The sequence below is a fragment of the Rhipicephalus microplus genome, chromosome 10 (genome assembly GCF_043290135.1).
Source record: "Rhipicephalus microplus isolate Deutch F79 chromosome 10, USDA_Rmic, whole genome shotgun sequence".
Lineage (NCBI taxonomy): Eukaryota > Metazoa > Arthropoda > Arachnida > Ixodida > Ixodidae > Rhipicephalus > Rhipicephalus microplus.
In genome coordinates this window covers 64,262,938-64,276,764 of record NC_134709.1, presented here as the reverse complement: position 1 = coordinate 64,276,764, position 13,827 = coordinate 64,262,938, and positions in this window count along the sequence as shown.

Below are 13,827 nucleotides of genomic sequence, written 5' to 3'. Positions count from 1 at the left end.
CTGGACGTTCAAACGGCAAGCTATTCATATCTACCACTAACCGCTGTTGGCAATCATCTCGGGTGGGGGGGGGGGGGGGGTATCTCTCGTGTTTTTAGCATAATCAGCAAGATGGTGCAGTGAGCGCGCGGCAGCTGTCAGCTCTCGCGCGTACTTTAGCCCGCGTAGAGAATAAGAATGTGTACGGTCGATCGCGTGCCCTTATCTTGCAGTTGGGAGGATTGTATGTCTCGTACGTATTCTGTTGCAGTTACCGGGCGCACAAAGGTAACTGCAATCGTTGCACATCCTCCGCTTGCGAAAAGGGCGTGCTTTTCAGACGCGGCGAAGTAACAACTGACACGCTTATTTGCGTTTATCTGTACCAGTTAGTACATTTCGTGCGTCATTTGTACGTGAGAAACGCGGGGCACGTTTCGATCTGCTAGCCATTCTGCGCGTGACCTTCCAATTTGTTGCTTTCACGTTCATTGCTTCGCCTTTGCGGCAAAGCTGTGACTTTTTTTTAGATTATGGCGTCAATGCTATTTAACACCAATATCTCAGGTAAGCGGTGCTCTTCTTAGCGCTTTTGATATAGTACCTTCGAATACTCTGAGTGGTTCCAAACCAGCAGTGGTAGTTTTATTGAAAGAGGACAACTTAAGATCATATATATTTTTCAGAAAGCTCCCGGACAAGTTGGTGGAGAGGAAGTACAAGGCACCCCCCTATGTAATTCGTCCCTGTTATTAATAGAAATCAAAATGGTGTACGAAAGATACTGTTTTGGAATGCTTGTGAGTAGACGTGACTATACAGATGAATCCAAGTAAGGCTAATACTGTTGAAGATAACTGGATAGGACCGTACGTCAGCAAACAGTAATGGAACTCTCTCAGATTCACTCAAGAAATATATCTCGCGCTTTGGACTCACTCAAACCCAGAATCACCAACATTTTCTTGAGTCTGACTCACTCGGACTCACACTCACTAAAATGTTTCTCGAACCAGACTCACTTTGACTCTAACTCAACAAAACATTACTCACCCGGATTCACTCAGACTCATGGCTTGATCCGTGTCTGAGTGAGTGGAATCGGTACAGAGTTCGCCGCCCTATGCGTGTGGTACATTCTCGATGTGTAGTTAAGTCCCCACAAATTCTACTTGTGCTTTAGTTAATAGCGGTAAATTTCTAATTTCGATTTCAGAGTTGTGAACTAAATATTGTGATTTCTTGTTTCTCCCGTATTTTCATGCACGTTGAATGTCAGTTTGCTGCACTAACTATCGTATACACATCTAGAAATCCTGTTTTTCAATCCTTAACCTGTTCGGGCTGACCAACTGAGATTTTTTTCTTCCGTACGCAACCTACATGGTCACACTTTTTTTCTATACGCAACCTACCTGGTAATACATGTGACGCATTTCTATACCGTTTGTACTAGCGTATGAGCCACACAAAGTATGCCGAAAGGTCCCATCTAAAGAGTGCTTAACAGAGCTCTCGGAGCTTGATGGTTTATACGTGAACTTCATTACGCAAGTTGGTTTCACAGCAATACGCAATCTTTTGTTTTAGTTTCTCGTGGCTTGTAGTTGCGATTGCGGGTTTTATGCGGGGGTAAGATGTTCGCCAGAAAGTGCGGTGTAAATATTGTGTTTATATTTTTGCCAGCTGAGATACATGAGGCCCGGATCTCTGAAGAGAGCGGCGCAGGACGTCTTGTCCATGACCGGTCTTGAAGCCCACACTCTGGTCCGTGATCTCAAGAGACGCCAGACCAAGCGACTCAGTATTGCCATAGCGGCCATCTCTAAACCCAAGGTTTGTGCATGTGTGCGTCCTCGTAAAACCGTTGATGTAAGATGTAACGGGTGCATTTAGATATGTGCAGATGCACAGACTGATCAGCCCGTTCAGTGGTTCGCAAATGGTGGTCCGTGAAGCGATTCTTGGGAGTCCGCGAATTCAACCCTTGCAAAAACAAAAAAATAAATAATGGCTGGGGTTTAACTCAGTTATACCTGGGTGCACGTAGCAAGAGGTTTGGTTAATCTTGTTATTTTGCTTGATTCTCTGTACAGCAATGCTTCTCGAGGCATGCGACTTCTTTTTTCTCCATCTCCTCGGCTCACTGTGTCGTCTTTATTTTGTTTCGACGGCAAACTCTGCCTTCTTTCAAATCTCTTCGACTCACTCACCATATCTGCCTATGAATCCCACCGAGCCACTACATCTGTATATACGATGCAACGCCGACTCCTTTGTTGCAACGTGCTTTCACCCAACGTTACTAGAGCAACTTTGGTTTCACCAGATCCTCCTCTAACGTCACGCCAGATGGTACGGCCAGTGGCGATGCCAGGTGCTGTGGTTGCTAGGCAACGGCTCAGCTCAGGATGCGGCCACTGACCACAGCGAAACGGCGAGAACGCAGCCAATGCAGCTCTCGCTACAAAAAACGCTTTTTCAAGGCATACTATGCCACATGTCAACGGTTTCTTCTGAGCTTTTGGTATGCTTCACCGCACTAAACTTGAACATTGCTGCTGAGCTTAGTGTACTTCTTTCTCCATGACAAGGTCGTAAAGCCTTTCTTGCAGTTTTCTATCACTTATACACGCGACTCTTGCATACTTTTTTACGCTTAATTATTTCAATAGAAAGCATAGATAAAAAAATGAGTTGACTGTGACCGCAGATGGCACAACCTATTGACAAGTGCTTGAGATGGAGCTGGCCTAGCTCTTTAGTTTGATCAGTTTTTGTCTGGAAGAAATAAAATGCACCTAGTTGACGCGGCGTGGGGCGTTAACTTATGAAGCCCCCCTTCACCCTTCAGTAATATTATTACGTCCCAAAACCACGATATGATTATGAGAGCTGCTGTAGTGGAGGGCTCCGCACATTTTTTACCATCTTGGTGTTCTCTAACCGGCATTCACATCACACAGTAGACGGGCTTTTACCATTTCACCTCCATCGAAATGGGATTGCCACGGCCGGCATAAAACACGTGACATTCGTGTGTGGTGGCTAGAAGGAGAGGTGTAAGCATCGGCGCGCCGGAGAGCGAGCGAGAATTCATCCGGATGTGGCGGCGCTGTGGTCGCTTTCGAGATGCCCTTCCTCGCACACGCGCGCGCGTATCAAGGGTTTGTCGTGGCAGATATTTCACGCTACCCTGCGGATTATAACGAAGCCTATTTGTCACAATTCCGGCGGTGCGCTGCAAAGCGTGTATTGGCACTGAAAATTAGTGTTTTCAATTCACTTCGTTGTATATCAGCTACAAAGCTTAGAAGAGAGATAATGAAATGACTTGCCGTGAGCTTGACACCAAAACAAAGTCCGTGCAGTTTTCACTTTGATTCCGCAGTGTTTTCCGTGACGTCTGAATGCATGTAAAGGTATCCGCAATCATTATTTTTATGACTTGCGCAATCAAGGTCTACTTTTACAAGCAAGACATTTATTTTCATGAAAGCGAAAAACAACATGAAAATAAACACAACATATGCACTAAGGTTGGAGAGAACTGCAAGTTACACGAAACTCAGCTAAGCCAAGTGAATAAGGCAACTAAAACGAACAGTAAATATACGATGATACAATTGGCACACATACACATCTGACATTGAGATTTGAATGGCAAACATAGATAAGTCACAAACCACCTTACGAAAAAATTGATTTATGCATATGTGAAACACATCGAGACAGTGACATCACAATTTTTAATGGGAGATTGTCAACTATGTGAACAAGACAATAGTAAAATCATAAAGAAGAACACAGTGTGAGTAATGCGTAATAACGTAAAATAAAACCTTGTTCGCTGAGTTAGCACTATGACAGTTAAGTCATACGTCTCAAATTCACGAACTTAATTCTTTTATCTCTCTTTTTTTTATTGGACGAAATTTCTCCAGCAACGAGAAAATGCATTCTGGTCAGTGTAAAGACTCTAATTATCTGATTTGTCACTTTTAGTTTGGGGTGTTCACAGCGTACCATATTTAACCTCTTCAAAGACAGGCAAGAGATAAGGTCTGTTATGCTGTCACTTTTCAACTTGTTGAAACTAAATCAATAGGTGAATGCACATTCCATAGCTTTGACCAGGTCTGTTAAGAACTCGGACGGGTACAGAAGGCCACCTCTGTCTATACAACGTGTGAGGCATGATTCTGCCGGAAGCAAGCTGGTATAGCACTTTGAAACGTGGTTCCGAAAACACAGCGCGGTTTATTAATGCATCTCCGCCATTGTTCCAACTACTACTACTCTCCTCAGCAGACTACCCACTACTAGCTTATGTCCCAAGTGTGTCGTGTCAGAAGAAGAAGAAAAGTATGCCACTGATAGCCCCCCCCCCCCTGCAGACAAGTGGCCGTGGGCACTTGAAGAAAAAAAAACTTGATCAGACGGACGAATGATTTGCAAGTGTAACATATGCTCAAACTCGTTGCGAGCAATTCGAACTTTATCAGGGCCAAGTCCGCGAGGGCGGCAGGGAACCGGTGGGCCTGTGGTAACAATGCAGTGGGTCACAGTGTGCTTGGGGGTCTTATTCATGGGAGACTGCGTTGTAATCTCCGGAAACTCGTTGAGCAAAGCTGTATATGGTGACGTGGGCGGTTTCACGAAAGGGGGGTTTAGGGCCGTAGCGCGTGACAGAAAACCATTGACCGATAAGCCGGTAAAGCTATCCACCAGGCGACAGCGGTTCATATCCACGAGCAGATGAAAATGCCTTAAGAAATCGGCGCTTAAGATTGCGTAGCGTACATCCGCTATCCAAAATAACCACTGCAGTTTCCTCTTAAGACCGAGATCAAGGGTCAAAGACTTCTGTCCGTAAGTTGCGATGACCGAAGAATTGATCGCTTGTAAAGGAGTTGACTTCTCGCGAAGACGCCGGTCATTTTTGGACGCTGGAATTATGCTGACTTCTGTTCCAGTGTCCACCAGCAAGCGCAGACCTGTGGTTCTGTCAGTGATGTCGAAGAGGCGGCTTGATGCTTGGCCTTAATCACCCGCCGCTGTTATTGACGATCGGCCCGAGCGTTTCCCATGCGCCATGAGCAAGGTGGCACACATCTGCGAGCCGCGGCACGCAAACGCCGGTCATATTAGCATGTGTTCTGCGGTGAAAAGCAGTGCTCGGGCTGGTGGAGGGGCCGTTGCGGAGCAGCCGACGTGAGAGATGGTCGATGTGGACGAGGATGGTCATTTAAGTTGATAATGCTCAGCAATTGCAGACGCAAGTTGGCGACTTCAGCTGCGAGATTTTTTACCGTTTATCGAAGGGAATCTGCTTCGGAAATCGGAGAGGTTTAGGCAGCGTTTATGACTGCCGGAGCAACGTCCATCATGTCATCGGCCATTTCTGCCAGCTCCGACAGCGGCTTATCCTGAGCTGGGACAAAAGCCATTCGCATAGTAGGTGGAAGACGCTGTAGAAACAACTCACGTAGTATGGATGTTTACGAGCCGTCTGGCTGGTCCCCAAGCAGGTGCTGCAGGTGACGTAGAAACTGTGTGGGACGGCGGTCCCTGAGCTCTTCGTTGCACAGAAGTTGCTGAATGCGCCGATGCTTAGGCGGAACGAGTCGGTGAAGAAGAGCCTGTTTGACTGTCGTATAATAAGTGTCACCAGGCGGGCCCACGAGGATGTCGCGTATTTCGGCCATTGCCTGTGGCGGCAAAGCTTCAACGAGGAGCTCATGCTTGTGAACTTCTGACGTGATGCGATGAATGCGGAATTTGTTCTCGACTTGAATGAACCATAAGGAGGGATCGGCAAGCCACAGCTGTGGTAGCGTCATTGTAGTAGTACCTCTAACAATACCCGAAGAGGGTACATGGCTGAGTGCAGTGGCAGCGGTACCAGGAATGAGGCTTTTGAGATGCTCACGGTTCTCCATGGAAGGTCGCTTTCGTAGCCCGGGTCACCAATAAATATAGCACTCTCAAACGCGGTTCCGAAAACACAGCGCGGTTTATTAATGCATATCCGCCATTGTTCCAACTACTTCTTCTCCTCAGCAGACTACCCACTACTAGTTTATGCCCCAAGTGTGTCGTGCCAGAAAAAGAAGAAAAGTATGCCACAGATAGTGGTGAATTCGGCAATGAAAGCAAGGTGTCGAAGCTCTCTAGGAGTGTGCGTGGCACTGCAGGAGCGTAAAGCCGAAACAAGGGGTTTGTGGTCGGTAAGAATGGCAAATTGCCGCCCTTCAAGATAGTACCTGAAATGCTTCACCGCAAGGTAGGCCGCGAGGAGCTCCCGTTCGAAAGTGCTACATCGGCGCTCAGTGTCGCGTAACTGGCGGGAAAAGAAGGAAATTGGAGCCCATGCACCATTGATCTATTGATGAATAGCGGCCCCAACTGCTTCTGAAGAAGCATCCACCATGAGGCTAGCGGGAGCAGTTGGTGAAGGGTGGTGCATGAGGGTGGCCTGGGCGAGCTTGGTCTTAATGGCATCGAAGGCTTGATCTGCGACCGTGTCCCAGGGAAGTGCGGCTGACTCGGCTTGCGAAGTCGAGAGTAGTGCTTCCAGAGGCTGTAGCAGTGTAGAGCGTGTAGGGTTGAAGCGGCGATAAAAATTGACTAGTCCGAGAAAACGTCGTAGACTGCGTATGGACGTGGGAGGTGGGTACTCGAGGATAGCTTGAACCTTGTCAGGTAGAGGAGTGATGCCATCTTTAGTGATCTGATGTCCGAGGAATGCTATCTCCGAGACTCTAAACTGACACTTTTCTACATTGATGACAAGGTCGCAATCACGCAGTAGAGTGAAAAGCTGACGTAGATGTGCCTTGTGCGTTTCAGCGTCCTTGCTGAAACGCACGTCCGAGTCACCAATAAATATAGCACTGTGAAACGCGATTCCGAAAACACAGCGCGGTTTATTAACGCATCTCCGCCATTGTTCCAACTACTTCCTCTTCTCTCCTCAGCAGACTACCCATTACCAGCTTATGTCCCAAGTGTGTCGCGCCAGAAGAAGAAGAAAAGTAGCCACACTGGAATTCTCAGAGTGAAGCAAAAACCTGCTACATTCGTTGCACTTCGTCTTTTTCACCCTCTTCCTGGCCACATAGCCACTGACCTAATAAGGGATCCGGGAGTCACTTTTGAGTCTTTGAGTCTGATGAGATCAGTGTGGACAAGGAGGGCTTGACAAGCAACAACCATTTCATGAACCTCATTGAGGCACCCCGCATCTAGCAGCTCATCCAGCTTATTCTGCAGTTTTATTGAATAATTGTTGATGCCCGGACATAGAAGGCTGCTCAGAATTTCGAAATGTATGTTTCCACTGGAAGGTGGTTGTGCCAAAATGTAAAAACTGAGGCAGTTCACAGAGATCGAAAACTGTGTCGGCGTAGGGGTATCATTCGAGCCAGACATTTGCTTCAAAATACCAAAAAGATTTTAAGCGCATCTTGGCAGAGGTGAGACGTTATCAAGTATTTATAGCTCAAGGTTTTCCTGACATAGTGCAGGATAGAAAGGGTGCTGGTTAGGGTGACGCGGAGTCCTTCGGCACTTCATTTACTCGGGAACCCACCCTCCTTAGGTACAGATTTTTCCCAAGTTGCTAAAACTCCATTAATAACATGCTTGTAGCTATGGACAATGAATCTTTCGACGAAATGAGCTTCGCACACAACGCAGTTCTTTTTCAGTGGTTTGTCAGCGCGAAGAATCGCACGCTGCCAGACCTTGCGCCGTTCCTCGTCGGCGGGAGCAGAGAAGAGAGACAATTTCCTTCCTAGTTTGCGGGCCGGAACATATCTCGCATTGCATCCAGGTGCAAAGCAGTGTCTTTGCTGTTTACTCATCACTGCGGCGTGGTCACATTGGCGCGTATTCATCTCGAACAAGTCCAAATCGGCAGAGCGCAGAGGTTGCGACTTGCGAGTATACATAGCAAGCGACTGAAGTGCCGCGCTAGCAGCTGGTGAGCGCTCTCGACCCACCACGGTGGCGACTTGCGCGCCGCCCCGCGACGAAATGAAATACCAGCACGCCTCCTTTCAAGGCCCGGCCGGGATGGTGCTGACACCTCTCCTTCTTGCCACCACATTTCGGGTCTGCAGCCGAGTACCTCGAGCTAGATTCACCCACGGGAGCTAAATCCCGCTGCTCCGCGCAGTGAATAGTCACGTGATTAGTAAACCCGGCGCAGCAGCGCAGACGTCACATGTACACAGTCGGAGCTACGCTCTCGGAATGCTCGTGCATACTCTCGACTCATATACTTATGCGGCGCGATTATGTGTTTATGCAGGCCGCGCGCTGTCAATGAAAAGCACCAATTCACCTCCAAAAACCTCATTCTGTCGTTGCTGCAAAACTATAGTGGCTAGAAAAATTACTGGCGGTGCATTTCTATACACCGTAGCAAAACTAAAACATCTGGATTTTAAGCCGCCAGCCTGTTTTCTAGCCACGCCAATCCGATCAATCTTAACAGATTTGACACTGAATCCTCTCGATCGAGAGCAGACGACCGTCAAACGGAGGGATCGAAATAGCGGCGACACATAGACATCCATGCCGCTAGCGGAGGAGAGCGGATCAAGTGAGGACCAACATTTTTGGCGAGGACAGCATGTTTCGATGACGCGCACGTCACGGGATGCACTGTCCGCTGCGAATATTCCTCCTTCGTTCCCTCGTGTGAATCTACCTTTAACCGCTACACCGCGGCAACGGACTCTTCACTCTTTATTCTCTCACTCCAAGGCTCTCTCATCTTTTCCACCGGCCCTCAAAGGGCCCCGAAAAATGCATGGCTAAGAATTACTGGACCAGTTGGTGAGGTGAGAAGAAAAGAAGTGGATATTTAAGGGCTCATTTTTCTTCGTTAGACACAGCATTCGGGAGAACCATTGGGCAATAGGCTTCACTTCAACCAAAGGCAAATAAACACCACTTTACTTCAGTTAAAAAAACTATAGGTATGGTTGTCAGAAGTAATTGTAGTGTATGTAAGAAGAAAGAAAGGCAGACAAAAAAATGCCCCCGATTCTGCATGTTACACTGCAAATGTAGTCGAAAGACGATAGTCTTGCGTCTGGAGAGAGTGAACAAAACCTTTATTTGATGTTGTGCGCAAGAAAATCGATGAATGGTATTTTGGAGGCGCTGCGTTAGAGTTCCTCGAGTGTGTAGAGGAGGCGAACGAGCGCATCGAGGCACGTTAGACCCGAGCGCCATCTGGCAGTTCGAAAACGAAGGCGTTCGTGCCCGCGGAGAAAGACGCGCCTGTCGCGGAGGTCATAAGGTGTAGAACGCAAAGCAATGGACAGGTGCCACTACCGTGTCGTCGTAGCAAAGCGTTGGAAACACTTACTTTTTTGACCATCGCGTTGCACTGTCAGCGCAGCGCGATAAACGCCACAGTCCTTAGCGTTACTTGTGTGTACCTCTTCTAGTATAAAGGCACACATAAAAACGTCTACGTGTTGTTGCCTCAGATATGCGCAATATTTGCTTTATAATTGACAATCACACAACTATGAACGCTGAATCTTGAGCAATACTGGTGGGCGCTGCGCATGGAGTCGGTCGTTTGGTGCCGTTTGAGGCATTGTTAAGGAAGCACTGTAACGAGTTGTATATAGAGACAAAACTCTAGACGAGACGCTCGTGTTTCTGTACAGAACCCTGCGATGACTCAATCGTTATCGGGCAGTAACGAGGTCGTTTATGCAATCACACAAAAAATGTATTTACAAAAGACGTGAAAGGTTTAATAATAAACGAAGTAAGGGAAAAAATATAACATGCTTGGAATGCTGGTGTGAAAGCCATAAGGGCATAAAAACGGAAAGAGTTCACCGGAGAGGAAGGTGGTGGTCAAGTCCCGGCGGCAAACTCAACGCTGGGAAGGGACGGCCGACGTTTGGGTAGCCTGATAGGTCCAATGACAGCCGCGGCCAAGAACGCGGCTCACTGCGGAGGTCGTTGACCTGGAGCACGCATGGCGTTTGCCATGCCTATCTCGAACGCTGGCTGGCGCTCGCTGCCGTAGGTGCCGAACTCGCCTGGCGGAAATGTCCTGGCGACGTTTCGCCCACGCCAGGCCCGAACTGCAAGGACGGCTGGTATGGCCCCAGGTGGGAGCCTGCTGAGACCTCGAGTCCGCAACCCGACGGGTCACTGCTCCCACGGCCTGGTTCTTCAACCTTGCTTCTTCCTTCCAGCCACGTCTGCCTCACTCCTCCTTCTTCGCCCCACCACCTGCCCTGATTTTTTCCTGCGTCGTCTTCTTCGACTGTCTCTGTGGCGCGCACTCTAAACACAATTCTATCTTCACGATAATGCATGGCCACTTCACTCATCACACATGCCCCTCCTTCGGAAAAAGTTTTTTTTCAAAAAAAACTTTCTAGCCACGTCTTAGTCGCAATCACCACGTGTCCGCACAAGACCACTGCACCGCACCAGTGAATAGAGGTGATATAAGTCCACATTAAATGTTCACACACCCTCACACATAAAAAAACCAAGGAAAAAAACATGTAGTCAGCCATGGCACGATGACTGTTTTCTTCTGGGGAATAAACCACGTGGTTCAGAAATATACATTGTAGACAAACTGTAAACCAGTTGCAATACACTTCCGTGAAAGCTTAGGTTACAGCCTACTCATGAAATCGGCCCCTGAATTATCTGAGCCTCTAATATGTTGAATAACAAAAGAATACTCTTGTAATGCCAGACTCCATCTCATTACTCTGCTGTTCAGGTATTTGGCCTTAGCTTGATATTGTAATGGTTGGTGATCAGTTTGCACAACAAACTGCGTTCCGTACACAAAGATGTGAAACTTTTCTATTGCCCACACTAGTGCCAGACATTCTCGTTCTATGGTGGAGTGATTCTGTTCTCGTGACAATAGCTGTCGGCTGGCGTATGACACTGGATGTAACACCCCATCGTGGTCCTGCATGAGAACTGCCCCGATGCAGGTGTCAGACGCATCCGAACGCAGTACGAATGTGCGTTTCGGATCAGGAGCTCGTACTATTGGCCCTGATGAGAGGGCTTGCTTCAGTGTCTCAAAGGCCGCTTCTCTTTCTTGGTTCCAGCAGATCTTGTCCTTCTCCCTTTTCTTGGTTAATTCCGTTAAAGGCTGGGCCTTTTCAGCATATCGGGGTATTAAATCGTGGTAGTATTGACACGTGCGGTTGTTTTGGTTTACGAAGGAAGACGCTATCACTTTCTGTTAAGCGCAACGCAGGCCGCGTTTATCTTGTATGCCACTCTGGAACGCGTTACGACGCGTGTATAAAAAACTGACACGTGCGGTTCTTTTCGTTTGCAAAGGAAGACGCTATCACTTTCTGTTAAGCGCAACGCAGGCCGCGTTCATCTTGTATGCCACTTTGGAACGCGTTACGACGCGTGTATAAAAAGCCGGCGCAGTGCGCCACTGGGGGTCTTTTTTTTTCCGTCGGCCGATGACTGTTCACGCCGCTGTTGCTGTGAGTTGTGTTTGGCCCTGTTTTGCTGGGCACAAGTTCGCCCAATAAACAGTTCGCCTGACACCGCCCTGACTCCTGCGTGCTTCCTCTCAAGTGCTGCGTGTATCACAACCTCGTGACATCTGGTGGAGGTGCTTCTCGGTCCATGTATCGTACGCCCCCGTCCAGCCGTGAGCCAAGCCCAAGCCGCCAAGAGGACGACGCCGACCCGGTCGTTCGAGTGAGCCGAAGACAACAAGGACTACCGCCCGAATACCTGCCGCTCCCCGACAAGGACAAGAAAACAAAGGCTGCTACGAAGCCGGCATCCACGATGACGGAAGCAAGGTCTTCGGCAACCGTGGTCGTCAACCAGCCCAAAGAGCCACCTACCTTCCGCGGATCGACCTACGAAGACCCGGAAAGCTGGCTTGACATTTACGACCGCGTCGCAGCCCTCAATAAGTGGGACCCGGACGACAAGCTGCGTCATGTGTATTTTTACCTGGAAGACGCCGCAAGGACTTGGTTCGAGAACCGCGAGTCAACGCTTCGAACCTGGGACGACTTCCGCGTTGCTTTCCTGCGCACCTTTGCAAGCGTCGTGCGGAAGGAAAGAGCTGCATCACTGCTTGAAACTCGGGTGCAGCTCCCCAACGAAAACGTAACGATCTTCACGGAGGAGATGACGCGACTTTTCCGCCACGCCGACGCCGACATGTCTGAGGACAAGAAGGTTCGCCTGCTTATGCGAGGAGTGAAGCAGGAGCTCTTCGCCGCACTGATCAGAACCCCGCCAAAGACGGTACAAGAGTTCCTCTCCGAGGCTACCACCATCGAGAAGACTCTTGAAATGCGGACCAGCCAATACGATCGGCGCATGTCGCCAGACGTCGCAGAAGTCCGAGGACTCTGCCCCGACGACCTGCGCGAGACCATACGCGCTATTGTTCGTGAAGAACTGCGCCGCATGTTGCCATCGTCTCAGCCCCAAGTCGCCTCTCTCGAAGACGTAGTCCGCGAGGAACTACAGCGCTCACTGAGCGTTCCTGAACGGCCACAGCCCCAACCGGAGGCGATGACCTACGCCGCTACTGCACGACGACCTGTCGCCGCTCCTCGCCAACACCAGGACCCAACGTCTCCGCAGTTTCGTCGCCAGCCACCGCCGCCACCCCCGACGCCTTCCCGCTCGCCAGTAATCCAGCGCTCGCCGAGGAAAACTGACGTTTGGCGCACCCCGAACCACCGCCCACTATGCTACCACTGCGGCGAAGCCGGGCACACCTACCGCTACTGCCAGTACCGTGAGATGGGACTGCGTGGCTTCGACGTGAACGCGCCGCGTCCGCGCCCAGGTGAGCGACCTCGCGACATCGCCGACTACATCGCCGGATCGCAGTGGCAACAACGACGACCATCCCGTTCACCTTCGCCTGGCTGCTACGTCTCCCCGGATCGCCGCCAGTACACCGGCCCTACCCGGGGCCGATCCCCAAGCCCCTACCCGGGAAACTAAAGGCAGCAACCGATGGAGGTGCGGTTGCTGCACGACGCAATGCCGAAGATCCTCCTCCGCCGCCGCCGCCGCTGCCGATGACGACGACCACGACGCACGAACTTTCCCGACGTAGTCACAGTACGCCGCCTGAGCAGAGTCTTTACGACAAAGCCTCGCCGCCGACGCGACATAGCAGCACCGGACCAAGCCGACGCAGCCGTGATCCGACGCCCCGACCTAACCGGAACGCCAGACGACGAACCACCGACCTCGACGTGATCATCGACGGCCACAGCGTCACCGCCCTAGTCGATACCGGCGCCGACTACTCTATCATCAGTGGTCTCTTCGCCGCTAAGCTCAAGAAGGTAAAGACTGCATGGGAAGGACCGGATATCCGAACAGCAGGGGGCCACCTTATAACACCGACTGGAACCTGCACGGCAAGAGTCACGATTCACAGCCAGACGTATTCTGTGAATTTTGTGGTCCTGCAGCAATGCTCGCGAGACGTCATTTTAGGCATGGATTTCCTGGACCAGCAAGGCGCAGTAATCGACCTAAGATCCAGGTCAATCACGCTGTCCACGGATAATGCAACGGCGTCAGACTGCAACGTCGCTCACAATGCCTTGAATGTGACAGAAGAGCAGGTAACCATCCCGCCACTGTCGAGCGTCATCATTTCCGTCGGCACCAAAGCGTCTACCAACATACAAGGTGTCATCGAAGGCGACCAGCACCTGCTCCTAAACCGTCAGATGTGCGTCGCAAGAGGCATAGCCAAGCTTCATAACGGCGAAGCCAAGGTAATGGTGACGAACTTCAGCAACGAATATAGGCACT